This window comes from Urocampus carinirostris, chromosome 8 (genome assembly GCF_059441175.1).
Source record: "Urocampus carinirostris isolate Australia breed hairy pipefish chromosome 8, RoL_Ucar_1.0, whole genome shotgun sequence".
In the NCBI taxonomy this organism is placed as follows: domain Eukaryota; kingdom Metazoa; phylum Chordata; class Actinopteri; order Syngnathiformes; family Syngnathidae; genus Urocampus; species Urocampus carinirostris.
The window spans coordinates 27,409,740-27,424,806 of NC_142356.1; the positions used below are offsets into that span (position 1 = coordinate 27,409,740).

Sequence of the window (15,067 nt, forward strand, 5' to 3'; positions counted from 1 at the left end):
GGTTTGGCTGTCGTGTAAATCCTGAACGGGTTTGGTGTACGACAGTTAAGTTGTTGAAATGCGCTAGAGAGCTACGATTTACCGTTAATTGGTTGTCAGTCGTCCTTGTAAACTCATAGTCGCTTGTATGCTAGCTCTTACGCAGTTTTAAATTAGAGTTTTACAAAATAATATGAAGAACCGTGAATTTCATATACAAAATATTGTATATACCCAACCATTGTGAGGATGGGCGATTCAGAAAATGAATGCCTTACTAAAAAAATCATATGTTTTCATGAGAGAGCATGTGTACTTATAAATTGGCAGTAGCTCCCGTGCTAGTAAATACCACTTTTCCACTTTTGCAATCTTTTCCTACCTTGCAGTTTTCAAAAGTCTTACAGGTTTAACCAAATGTACATGTGAGGTTATAACATGGATGAAAGTGTGGCGACTAACTGTAGAAGTCATTTGGAACGTGGGAAATACTTTAAACCATTGTTTCTCATGGTACACTAGCGTGTTGGGAAAATTTGTTGTGCCCCAGGATTTTGTCCAATTTCATGTAAAAACTGGTGACAACAACCATGCCTTTTTAAGTAGCTCAGCTTTCCTTCCTTGATCAGCAGAGTAACTAACAATAGTATTCTTTCAGATCAGAAGAAGGCAGCAAATTGCTTGTAATTATTTTGTTTACCTATTTATGTATGCATGTAGCTTTTCAGAAATAATTTGGATATTTTTGTGGTAACTTATTTGATTTCAAGTTGTCGTCTAATCTTTAAGAAAATTGCAAAAAAAATAAAAAGTAAATAAACTTTACATTGTTTTGTCAGGGCGGACCATAACAGAGCAGGAGACCCCAGAGCGTTCGTTACAAGTCTTTTATTTGGGGAAGCGTACAGGGTTAGCGGGAGACGCGATGACCGTCGAACGTCAGCAGCAACGCTGTGAAGACAACTTCGGGACACGTAGCCAATCGTAGCGTGGGACGGAAGCAGGTCGAGTTTACCGGGACGGGAGAGAAGATCGTAGCGTGGAACGGAAGCAGGTCGGATCGGAGGCAGGCAGAATCAGGTAAACAAGTCAAAAAGACACAGGAAAATCAGGCGAGTCAAACGGGGTAAAAAGTAATCCTCAGACGAAGAGGGCTCGACGTAGCATGCTTAAAAAGGGAACATAAACCAATCAGGAAGCGCATTCCAGCGCGTCAGATGATTACCCCAGGTGGCTCCACTTGGGTAATCATGACATGTTTTTGTTGTATGAATTTTATACAGCACTTCAAGTTTCTTTTATATAATATTAAAAGTGCTTTACAAATGAATTTTGATTTGGTTTATATTCTTATATATATATATATATATATATATATATATATATATATATATATATATATATATATATATATATATATATATATATATATATATATATATATATATATACAAGAGTTTTTTTTTTTTCATGAAAAAATATATTTTGTACTTCCTGTTATATTTACTTTAGAACAACTGTATATGTGTGAACACAATACCTTATCCAAGTGTCCTCAATGTCACACAAATGGATCTGATGTCATTCTTCAAAAATATGCGTGTGGTAGCACAAGTAGATATGACAAGGCGATTGTACTTTGGATGATTACAAGTGACTTTGTTACACTGTGGAAAAATAATCACCAAACATAAACTATTACAATAAATTCCTCAATATGATTAAGTAGTTAAAAACGTATTGTTGTAATCTTGCTCTTTACATCGTATCTGTGATATGCAGTAAGGTTTGTGTCTGGTGAGACACTGTACTTTTACACACGAATGAACCTACATCTTATTCATCGTTTGTTTGGCAGAGCAAAAAAACAAACAAACAAACAAACAAACAAACAAACAAACAAACAAACACTGAAATAGTTGGATTTGTGTTAGCTTGCTAATACTATCACAAATTCTAATGTTTGGGGTCGAGGTGTGCTCTAAATCAAAATCCTTATTCTCATTATTGCCCAGAATTGCGTGGCGCACTCTGCTGATGCTGAGCACAATAATACGCTACATACTTATTGTAATTATAATATTCATTTGTTTTCTAAATAGAAAATTCCCAAATTTTGAAGCTTAATGAGAAAGAACTTGGACTCGGAATAAATACAACAATTTAATTTCCAAGCAAACAGTCCCATCTTTGTGATCACTTGGCCGCTCTCTTTTTTGTAAAAGTCTGAGCGTAACATCATCAACCACCCGCCAATCTCGGCAGAGAGAACATAATGTGACACCTTTGTTTTTAACTTCGTGTTCTGGGTAAACAGTCCCACCATTATACTACCACAAGACAGATCATTGAGCAGCATGCTCTCATCATTACCCAAGGTTATTTTTTCGGGTGATATGTTCTCCAAGTACATGTAAACAATGCATTTTTGATCACCAAACAGCAATGTTTATCGGTGTGACGGCAGTTATTCGACGCGGTGAAGCATTCATTGGTTTATTGCCCAAGGTTGCTCGGAGCGCACACTTCCGAGTAAACAATTGTGATCAAGACTTCCAAATGGAGACACGAGGTTATTCTCACAGATGTTTGGATCGCTGTTGTCCTAGGACAAAGCACATATTTGGACGTTAAAAGCAACACTTAATTAGGGAAATGTATACACGGGCGGGCCGTCCGTCATTAGCTTAACGGCATCCTGGAAGGGAGAATGACGGCTGGAGGCCGGGCGGCGAGCCAGGGCCCCGTCGTAAAAATGCCGACACTAACAAGCCGGGATAAATAAGACAATAATGTAGACTCTTTACATCAGTCGCAAACTCAGTGAAGGAGATGGCAAAATGGGACGTTGCACTTTTTTATTTTTCGCCTTTGTGTTGCAGGTTTTTGTGACTACCTGGCTAGTGTGGACGTGAGTTTTCGAGGTAAGATGCTAAAAGCTATAATGACTGGTTGTTGTTTCATGTTATGTCCTGTAAGGGTCAGTAATGTGCTTTTATACCATTTAAATCAAACGATCAAAATCATAGTGTGGTTGGTTTTGGAGTTGAAGGCTAAGGCTAAAAACAGGCTAAAACCATAAAAGGAAAAAAATGGGGACTTCCGATTCTGTATTTTAAATGTCCATGATTTTAAGTGCTAGTTGTTGTTTTTTTAATCTGTTGTTTATTTTTATGTGTTTTTATGCCCACAAGTCCCCCAACACAAGCCCGGTTTTCAGCCATTTATGTTTCATTTTTCTGTGGTTTACCAATCCATCCAAGGTTCAATTTATGATTCTGTTTCATGTTTTCTTGCTTGTATACTATTTGTGCGGCTCCATCAGGGTCTTCCAAAGTATTTTATAGTTGTTTTGGTCCACCAAAACTCTTGAGCCTTTCTCCCCTGTTATTTCTACTTTTTGTTTCATCTAACCCAAACACTTTCCTGTCGACCTCCCGTAGTTCATCATTGGCAAGAAATAGCCCACCACACCAATCTGTATCTCTCAACATTTACATTTTTTATTCACTATGTACAATTATTTATCAGGGTTTTTTGTTTTATACAAGTGTACTGAGCTCAAAGGAATTAACAGATTAACAGATCGATAGTGCCTGTCAAATTTCTATCTATCTATCTATCTATCTATCTATCTATCTATCTATCTATCTATCTATCTATCTATCTATCTATCTATCTATCTATCTATCTATCTATCTATCTATCTATCTATCTATCTATCTATCTATCTATCTATCTATCTATCTATCTATCTATCTATCTATCTATCTATCTATCTATCTATCTATCTATCTATCTATCTATCTATCTATCTATCTATCTATCTATCTATCTACCCTAGTCATAACCCTCGAGAAGGGTGTCTAACAGGAAGACAAACACATAAAAAAAAATAAAAAAAATAATGAAAACATTTTAAAAAAAGAAACTAGATAAAAAAATAAAAATAATAAAAAAGTAAATAAAAAATAAAATAAAAAATAAAATGAAAACAAAAAAGGAAAGAAAAAAGAATAGATTAAAAAAATTGAAAAGAAAATGAAATGAAAAAAAAAAGAAAATTAAAAAAAGAAAATTAATAAAAAAGTCTAATTTAAGCTACAATATTTTCCAGCTAATAGAGCTTATTGTACTTGCTGTGTATCCAGAGCTGAAAAAAAAACTTTTTTATGACGACTACACAATTGCATTGAATGCTGTGTTACTGTGCATCAAAACTGTACTGATAGATGTTTATTTACTTTACACATTTTTAATGCCAAGATTTTGTGTGGGATCTTGATTTCTCGTTTACTATAGTTGGACACAAAAATGTATTTCATTTACAAAATATTGCATATGCATTTCTTCTTTACTGTCCATGTGAGCATGTAAAACAAAAAAAATATTTTGCGTTTGTGGATGTTGTGCTGAATCGTGTTTCAAAAAGTGGGAAACTACAATTGCTGTTTTCTTCCACATGCAAGATGACCTGTTGTCTTATTCTGCACAGATAACTATTGAAGGCTCTATCTATGTCAAAAGGTAGCTTTTTTGCGTCAAAAGGTAGTGTAGATCATTTAACATATAAATATTTTAACCTAGTTTTAACGTAAGCCGCAGGATGCAGAATTTGTTTTCAAAAAAAGTTATGTGTACAAAGTAGCTGAGACAGAACTTGTTAAAACAATCATGACTGAATTATGTGTTGATTTTAAGTATGAACTTTAGTACACATTCAAAATAAGGTGAGAAGACACCAATAAATGGATTTTGAACTTGCAAAGAGGACCAGGAGAAGGCTCTCTGATAAGAAAATTCCATCCCTTCTCAAACCCCTTCTCCGAGACCACTCTTTTTTAGTAAATCCTCAAGGTTTTAAAAGCGGGTCCGCCCCGGAGGATATGGTTAACAAAAAACAGCAACATGATGGGCTGATAGGGGGGCGGCAGTAGCTCCTGAGGTAAAGTGCTCATCTTGGGATCAAGTGGTCACAAGTTTGATTCCTTTTCGTTATATGTCGAAGTGTCCTTGAGCAAGACACTGAATCCATAATGACCCGATAAGCAGGTAGTTGCCTTATATGGCTGACATTACTATCGGTGTGTGAGTGTGTGTGAATGTGTAAGTGTAAAGCACATTGTAAAGCGCTTTGGGATGTTTTCAGTGACTTGAAAATAGCTTTATAAATGCAGACCATTTACATTTACATTTGATAACGACAATTGTGCAGTAGTCAAATCAGTGAACAACAATGAGTCCAATTAAGGAATAGCGTGCCATGAAATCTCATTTGAGGTCATCATATGGTAAAAACAAATCCGTTTACAGTTCCAGTTTGGTTTCGTCAGAAATAATTTTCGATTGTTGAAGAACAAATGTTCAAAATATGTTGACAGGTTTTCACGTTTGTTGTCCTGTGTTTGATAGTTTACTTTGATGGAGTGGCCATCCCTTTTTCTGTTCCATCTTTTGACGAGTGAAGAACATTTTACGAGATACAGGTCCTTAAATATCACTCCTTTGAGCCAAATGAAGGCCGCAAAACATCAGAAATTCATCACCATTTTTGTTTTTGTTTTTTGCGAGAGGGTGGGAGTACATGCTATATGAACGCTCCAGTCATTTCCTTACCGCCTAAATACACGGGCAGAGCAAGTCTCTGTTACTGCAATTAAGCATCAGTGGGGTAAGGCGGGTAAACACCGACTGCTGCTATTCAAGCGCAAAACTATCAAACTCCCACTGAGATTCGCTTAACACTCATTGTGTACTGAGCGCGTGTATGTGTGTTGCTAATATCTGGTGAATGTTGAATTCGGGCACTCGGCCGTATAATTAGGCAATGCCAAAAGGGATGACATTACCAATCATCATCATCCGCTTAGCTGATGAGGCTAGGGGGGTTTAAAAAGGCCGTTTGACAAACATGTCAGGTATCATCTTTGCGTAAATGAGCCCTTGCGGCAGCCAAATGCAAAATAAAAGTGGCATTTTACAGCAGTGGCATCATGTTGTTTGGTTCGCTGATGTTTAGTGTCTAAGTGCAAAGTAAAGACTTATTTCATGGATAGTGGTCCAAATTGTTGAATTCCTAGCGTTATTTGCATGAATATATTGGTGGCAAATTTGCTTGCTAGGCAAAGTTTCATCATTACATGTTTATAACATATTATGTGCTGAGTACTTTGTTTAGGTTGTCGGGTTTTGGTGCTTTACTCGACTTTTCACGCTACATTGAAGTGCCTCGCTTTGTGTTACATAATTTTTTAATGAATTTTATTTTCGTGTGTTATATGTTTTACCATGATATGGTGTTTTTTTTTTTTTTTTTTTTTTTTTTTAATGTATGTGTTGTTAAACTCTATGTTGTTAAAGTTAGTGTTATTCTTCATGCAGTCAAAAGTTAAGCCAATAAAGATTTAGTGCTGCTCGAAAAAAAAAAAATGATACATTTTTTTTGGTTTGTTTTATACAGCAAACTCCAAATATATATATATTTTTTCTAATAATGTAATAAAGTTAGATACATATTATTTTCCATACAAACATTTCTTATCCTGTTGACAGGGGATTTTTCTTATTTTAAGTGTTTTTATATTACGGGAATTTCTCCTATTTTACTACTTTTTTAAATAATTCTAATTGCTTGCAGCTAAAAACTGTACACAAACAAAATAATTCTGGAACAAAATACGTTCTAAAAATGTAAAACATTAACACTAAAAATACTAAATAAACATATTTGTAAACAGAACAATAAACATTTTTTTACCTTACACCCAGTACAAAGGAATATTTTTCTCAATAAATAAATCAATTTAAACTAAATGCTCTCACGTTTTGATGTATAAGTTTGTATTACTTTTTCAAATTTCGTGTTTCGATATTCCCTTGTTTAATTAGTTCAAGTTGTCTGTGGATACGTTTACATCAGGGAATACTCTGGTTGGGATCAGTAGCCAGATCTGCGGACCCATACAAATTAATCGTTTAGATGACTAATGACAATACATGGTGATTACGAGCAATTCGATCGGGAGTGAAGGCACAGCAAGAGTGACGTTATCGGATCCAACATTACTTAGCAAAATTAACAAAGTACTTTGCTTGTTACCGCCTCATTTCCAAGGTCCTTTCCATGGTTGCGCCTATAGTGTTCACAAGTCGTGATTGTACTTGCCTAGTTAGAAGTATGGGCATACACTATATATGTATGTAGACATTGGGACAAAAAACAAAATGGAAATTGCTCCATACACAAGGGGCTTGTTTAGCTGGGCTAGCGTGTATGTCTGTACTACAAATCCACATTCCTTTGTCAAGTCAAGTCACATTTATTTGTACAGCCTTTAATCACGAAAATGTTTTAAAAGACCACACAGAGTACAATTACACCACCCCATGATCTTAAGCCAACATGTGGGTAAAGAAAAACAAAAATACTGCAGCATGAGGAAAATAAGAAACCATGAGAAGGGGCCTCACAAGTGGTAATCCCCCTTCCAGGATGACCGAGGTGCAATAGATTTAGCATTGGGTAACAATACACAAAACAAAGACAACATTGGATAAACAAATACAAAAAAAAATAAAAATAAAAAGGTATATGAAAAATGTGTTCAAAAAGTGCATGACAGAAGTGACACCTTGAGCCTGTAAAATTGTCTAAATAAGTCTAAATTTGAAAACTTCCACTGAAGTTGGAGACCTTATCCGGAGGCAGAGCATTCCACAACACCGGGGCCCGGATGGAGAATGCACTCGAGCCTGCATACTTATTCTTGGCTCCTGGAGTCACATGTAGACCGGCATTTTCCGAGCGGAGGCTACATGTCAAATCAGAGAGATAAGAGAGGGCAAGTCCTTGCAAACATTTGTAAGTACGTAAGAAAACTCTAAGGTTCCATATTACGTGTACTGGGAGCCAGTAAAAGTTAGCTAATATCGGAGTAAGATGTTCAAACTTCCTTGTTTTAGTCAAAAGCCTCGCTGCTGCATTTTCAACCATCAACATGATGTAAATAATACAGAATGTCCGGTTGACAGCTTCCAGATGTCAATCAACACCATTAATAAGGTACTGAATATGAGTGTGTTTTAAGCCTAGATCTAAACATTTCCACTGAGGTTGCAGATTGAATTTCAGAGGGCTGAGAATTCTACAGAACTGGAGCCCGAGTGGAGAACACTCCCGAATTTGCAGATTTCGTGTTGGCTCTTGGGATCACTAGTAGACAAGCATTTTCTGAGTAAAGGCTCCGAGCAGGAATCTTTGCTGTGATGAGTGACATCTGCATAGCAATGGAAACTAATGTTATACGTGCGGATAATATCACCAAGCGGAAGCATACATAAAAAACAAAAAAATCTGTAAATTTAAAAACTGTAATGTGATCAGTTTATTTGGTATACATGTAAGAGTATTCCAAATTAGAAAAACTAATCTAACCCTTGTAATCTGACTATTTGCTGTCGGACGAAGGCGCCGTTCACACTGCATAGCTTAAAACTCAATTCAGATTTCTTGCTAAAATCTTATATTTTCATGAGATTGTTTACATTACAAACTAAATGTGAGTTGTATGGGACTTGATCATCCCGTGTGAATGTGCCACAACTGTCACACATGCACACAAGAGGACACGTGACGTCAGACGCAATGCACTCATGTTTAAGGGAGTAAACATGAGTGCATGTAAACAGTGGAAATTCCCCTCAGATATTAATTACGTACAAAACCTTCCTTTCCCTCATTCAATACTATCTGTGTAAATATTGTTAACTACCACAAAAGGATCCTATCACTTTACACCTTAATGTTCCGATGGCCCGCCGGACTTTTGATAAACAAATACATGTCACCAGTCACTGAACCACTCCTTGCATCTGCAAGAGTCTAGTGAATCCAACCATGTAAAATATTTCCTCCAACCATACGATAATACCGACGGATAAGAAAATATCTGCCTAAAAGCATGTCTGCTTCATTTGATGTTTCCTCTTGTAATAAACCAAAATAAACAGACTCATCAGATGACTTCCTTTCTGTTGGCCTCTGACCTTTCGGTTGACACCTTTCTCAGACAATAGCAGGCTTTTTTTCATGGTCCACAGCCCTCATTAGCCTATACGGTCTTGTTTGTTAAAAGGAATATCACCTTCTGTTGTTCCGAATATCTTCAGCCAGTAAAAACCAAATCGAATGATGATTGACACGTCGGTTAGGATATGAAAATCTAAATATAATTTTATGCCATATTCAAATAAGAGTGAGCAAGGCAAACCTTGATTCATTTTTAAGCACAATCATTACGTGCGAGTGTGTACTTGATTTGACTTCGGGAAAGAGAGGTCCAACATGTACTACTCTTTCGCAATATATTAAAAATTGGGCGAAGTAAAATACACATTTGCAAAAGTTTTAGTGCTATAAACTGCTCCCTCCAAATGGCCACTTTTGGAAACGCCTAAACCTACCCTTAGAAAAATGTTTACCATACAATTTTTTGTTTTTTAGTTTGTGATTACATTTGACAAGGTACTAGGTAAGGCTTCAAGATATTGCCAAAACTGTTTTCCACCTAAGGTGTCCATGCTATACTCAATTGCAGGCATTTGATTGCAAAAAAAAAAGAAGAAATCAGGTGAAAATAACAACCTTCCATTTCTGCGTGTTCAAACTCAATGTTAGTAGACTTCCAGTGATTATTCCAATTTGGGACAAAACTTCAGAGTCTTACACTTCAAAAGAGAACAAAACCGTCCATATTCTTCAAATGGTTCAAGAACGGCATTCATTTTACTTAAGGTATGTCTTGCATTGGGACTTTAGGCATTGAGGGGTTAAGAAAGAACTTGAATGACATGTTTTGGATCCGCAATGCGATATTGGCTGTTCTGTAAGTTACAAAATAAACAAGTGTTCATCTTCCGTGAATTTGTGATTTAATGACACTTCTTGCTTTTGTCTGCCGTGGTTGGTGATTTCTCTGCTTCCCTCTGCCTGGAAGAAGGCAGAATAGAGACGTTTACCGCCTATAAATGACGAGCATGTCAACCGTTTACAGAGCAGTCACATTCCAAAAGATCGGATACGTATCGGATTTAGGACTACATATGAAAGTGGCCTGGGTCAGTTGTGAAAAAAGCAGATTTGTTCCGTTCAGGCGGACTTTACCAGATCAGATACATATTGTGTCCGATTACCCTGCAGTATGAACTGAGCCCAAGACGAAAATTGTACCAGAGCGTATGTTTACATGACTTTACAAATTTGGAATACAGACAAAATTCTGATTTCAGTTTTATTTCAATCACACACAGTATTTCACCTATATTTAAAAAAATCATTTTTTTCCATTTCTTGATTTCCGTTATTCATCGTACTTTTTTCAGAAAAATCCTCATTTTGAAGTTGAATGTCTTACTTTTTTAGGACTGTTTTAATTTAAGACCTTGCCTTTCATCATGTAATGATGTTTGCTCTCAGTCTTTTAGTCCTAGCATTTTCAAATCAAACTATCCAATATTTTCTTGTGTAGACCAGGAGTGGATAACTATTTGGAGTCTTTAGAAGGAGAGGGTTTGAAGATTTGGCCAATGGTCCAATCCTGGAGACCGATCTAATTGTTAGTTTCAGCAAATTGATTAGTTACATTAAATTGGTTTTGAAACAATCACAATTAAAGCAAAATAATCCATTAGGTGCCTGTCTTAAGAATTTAATATTTAGTGTTGTAGTACTATTTATTTATTTATTTATTTTTAATATTTGTGTAGTATTTTTTTCAGTCAGATTTCTGCAGCATTTCTGTGGTACTTTTGAAGTATTTCTGTGCATTTTTTTTAGTATTTCTGCAGGAGTGTTTTATAGTATTTGTTCAGTATTATTTTCATAGAAGTTTTTTTTTATACTGTATCTGTAGATTTTTTTGTAGTATTTCTGTCATTTTGCAATTATAGTATTACTGTAGTGGTATTTTGAATTGTTTTTAAATATTTCCACCGTACACATTTTGTAATATTTATGTAGTACTTATACAGTACTATTTTGTAATATTTATGTTGTAGTATTTCTGTATTATAGTATCACTGTAGTATAATTTTAGTATTTTATTGTAGTATTCCTTTTTATTTTCAAAATTAAAGTAAATAATAAATTCAGCCTCTGTTTCCAAGCAATACATTTGATATTGAGTTTTGTAGTAAAAGGCTAGTATTTTAATAATATATTTATAGTAGACACACAAAGGGCCAAAGCTGGTACCACAAAAAATGTTTTTTTTGTTAGTGGTATTTTAATTATTATATATATTGTCATTATATTTTGACAATTTTTGTAAACTGATCCGGATTAAAAAGCCTGCCGGGCCACATGTGGCCCAAGGACTGCATTTTACCGGCCCCTGGTTTCCACTGTTACAGTTTTGAAGGTCAGCAAACTGCTTCCAAGCTAAGTGGGGTCTACTTCTCGAACCAGCCCATTTAAATTGCCTTTCACTGCCCAAAGTGGTTTTGGCCCTCAGATGTGGCTCAAATTCAAGATGTTTGACGCGTGCTTAGCTTCGGCGGCTGCTGCATGCAACAAATTGGCGGCAAAACAGGGGAGCCGGTTTTGAGTGTTTCGAGTGACGGCTGAGCTAACAGCAGAAAGATATGGCGGCAAAGCGGAAGATTAAGGAGCCTGAAACGAAGACGACGGCGCGAGGGGAAAGGCGAGAGATCACAGAGCCGTGAAAGATACCATACACCCAGGAGGACTTGAAAGAGACCGAGAGAATAAACATGAGGGATTTCGAGAGGCAGAAAGGGATGTATAAAGAAAAAAATAAGAATAATCAACGAGAAAGGATTTTTTTTTTAAAGTGAAGCAAAGTTATGACATTGTCCTCATGGGAAACCTATCTAAATTGGACACATGCTCGGCAACCCCTGTTGAGAGAAAGATGAAGTGATTTTAGGGGTGATACCCCTACTTTCCCACTCTGAGTGCTCTGCGGGAGTTTCTTATTATTTGCATAGAGTTTGAAGTTTTTCTCTACATATATAAGATATTGTTTTACTCTTTAAAAAGTGCAAAGGGATCAGGATGAATGGTTATTTTGTGTGCTAAATTCCTGGGTTAGTCACAAACTCACATACAAATCTCATTATATGAAATGTTTACAAACAATAATCAATGAAAACGACAAAACACGAATGAAGCTTAACAAATGCGCACTTCTTTTATTTTTTCATGCTCTCGTGTCATATTATTTGTTATGTTCTAAGCGAAACAAAGAAAATATTAAATGCTAGCACAGAAGGCTAACAAAGTACAACAAGTACCAACATGCAGAACAAGAGCACACATAGAGGTAGATTAACCCAGTCACAATTTGTCCGACTACGTTCCTTGATGGTCGGATAATAATTCATTATTGTTTTTGTTTACTGTTACGGTTTGTTTTTTTAACCCAAAGAACAGTTTAACACATGTATTTTTAACCAGGTTCTAAATTTCAAAAGTATTAGTCCCCCAATGTGTACAATGGTTAACAATTGTCATGCTTTGTGAATCAGTTTTCAGAACTTAAGAATTCCTACAGGTTTCGAATTTGCGAGACTTGAATTAGTTACGCAGTCTTTTTCAATTCTTATAACAGAATATTCTGGGCACAAATGAGCTACAGGAGAATGGTTTGTAAGATTCAAGTACGTGCCGTCTTAATGTCTTTTACTTGTATACTGGAATGGCGGGCCATGGCGAAAACGAAACTTAAGCGGTAGTGGACTAGCTCTTGTCTAGACAGTGCCCGGCAACTACTCATTAACCTCAAGGCCTTTTCCAAAACTGAAAACTAAAACCACTTGAAGCAATGTAGAGACTGATAACAACGGACTTATTGGATATATTAAGAAGTCAAGTCATTAAATCAAGATGTAAATAATTACACTCAAATAAATGCAAAATCATGACGTGCAATGATTAAAACACACACACGTAATTCCAAGCAAGAATGACAAATTATAAACAATACATAAATAAACTTTGAAAATGGGCCCTTCGAAAAAAATGGTAACGATACTTAGTAAATTAGTAATTTTGACACTTTAGTGTGATACTGCATCTCATTCATCGTGTTTCAAATGTGGAATGAGTAGAGAAAATGCCAACATGCTGTCATTTGGGACACCCTAACCGTCTTAGGGGTTCTCCTGAGCATTGCCGCGCCCGTCCAGGGATTGTGGCGCCGCTAATGGTTCGCTGCAAGAAGCGCAGACAACTCTCCAATTTTTCTAATGAAGTCGCCCACATCCAAGATGGACGCTGCCAAACTAGACAACTTGCGCGATTGCGTATTTGATCTCTTCCCTTTGTCTTGCCATCCTCTTACTTGTTAGGAAGTAAATTGTTTTTTTTTTACTGACTTCATATCATCCTTCACTCAATTCTTAGTCTTTCTTCTGGAGATGTTTTTTAAAGAACACTAAATGTCAACCAGGCTCATGACTTTTTAAAAAAATCATTATTTCATGTTTTTTTGCCCCTGCTCCGAGTATGCGCATACATTTTGCAAAGTAGTCCATCTGCCTCAAGAAGCCTGCCAAAAATGCAATGCCGACCCTGGCAAATGCATGTCATGTTAAATTTTGTGATTTTTTAATTTATAACATGTATTCAAAAATTAAAAACAGTAAAATAAGGTTCTCTGATGCTACGAGACATTGTACTTTGAAATCTAAACTATATTAGTAGCTATACTTACTAATATGAAGAGATCCCTTATCAGGCGGTTGCCTGGGTCAAGTGAGCACCACTTCCTGTGGTCAGTCTTGGGCAAGTACAGCCTAGTGGCGCATACCATTCCTGGGCCATGGGTGTCAAACAGGAAGCCCGCAGGCAGGATCAGGCCCAAGAGACAACACCAAGAGAAGCACAAGATAAAAATGAGCTAAAGTTTTTAATAAGTCCAGTGGATGTCACCCAAGCTCGGCATCAGAGCAACTAAAGTAGTATTCCTTTCGCTTTATATTTCACTCTCTTTCTATCTCTCTCTCTCTCTCTCTCTCTCTCTCTCTCTCTCTCTCTCTCTCTCTCTCTCTCTCTCTCTCTCTCTCTCTCTCTCTCTCTCTCTCTCTCTCTCTCTCTCTGTCTCTCTCTCTCTCTTCTTGATTTTTGTCTTGCTCTCTCTCTCTCTCTCTCTCTCTCTCTCTCTCTCTCTTCTATTGTTTTTGTATCTCTCTCTCTCTCTCTCTCTGTCCTCAATTTTTGTCTCTTTCTCCCTTTCACTCTTTCTGTCTTTTTTCACTTTCTTTTCTCATGCTCACTCATTGTCTTTTTCTCCTCTCATTTTTTTTTATCTTTGTCTCTCTCTTTTTCACTTACGTTCTCACTTTTTCCTTTCTCTCGATCGTTCTCTCACTCATTCTATCCTTTTCTTTCTCTCTTTTAATCCCTCTCTTTTTATCTTGCGGTCTTTCCTTCTCTCTCTTTCTAAATTTCTCTCTTTTTCTCTGTTTCTTTCTCTCTCTTACTCTCTCTGCTGTATTCTCTCTCTCTTTTTATCTCACTCTCATTCTCTCTCTCTCTCTTACTCTGTCTCCCTTGCTTTCTCTCTCTTTTTATCTTGCTCTATTGCATTCTCTCTTTCTATCTCTTTCTCTTGCTCTCTTTCCCTCTCTCTTTTTCTCTTTCTTTCTCCCTCTTTTTAGCTGGCTCTCTCTGGCCCGAGTGAGTTTTCTTTTGGTAGCATGTGGGCCCCTTGCCATCATGTAGGTTTTAGATCTGTGGTCTGTGCAGCCCTTTGAGACTCTTTGTGATTAAGGGCTATACAAATAAACACGACTTGACTTGACTTGAAAATGAGTTTAATAACTTAACTCTAGGCTATTTATTTTTTGAAACAGATGTAGGTTTCCATGGTAACCAGTAGCAGGAGAAACCTCCTGATCAGACTCAGATACAGCACCTCCATCATCTGGTGTCATTGTTTTTAAGTGTAAAGCGTCATCTTGCGCTTCAGAAATTAGCTGGGCTTCGGTATGGATGGGCGGCGGTGTCAAATTATGCAAATATACCGTAGGATAGTAGCTAAAATAACACAACAGTGCAAAATAATAG

General features: G+C 36.6%; 1 protein-coding gene across 2 annotated transcripts in view; it reads left to right on the top strand.

Moving 5' to 3' along the window:
* Positions 1 to 15,067, top strand: part of LOC148361487 (protein phosphatase 1 regulatory subunit 29-like) — a 183,363-nt gene that overhangs the window by 113,340 nt on the left and 54,956 nt on the right. For both annotated transcript variants that reach the window (XM_088343139.1, XM_088343140.1), the window contains exon 3: positions 2,862 to 2,903. The gene's annotated coding sequence lies outside the window, so the exon portion shown is untranslated. The remainder of the gene's footprint in view (positions 1 to 2,861; positions 2,904 to 15,067) is intronic.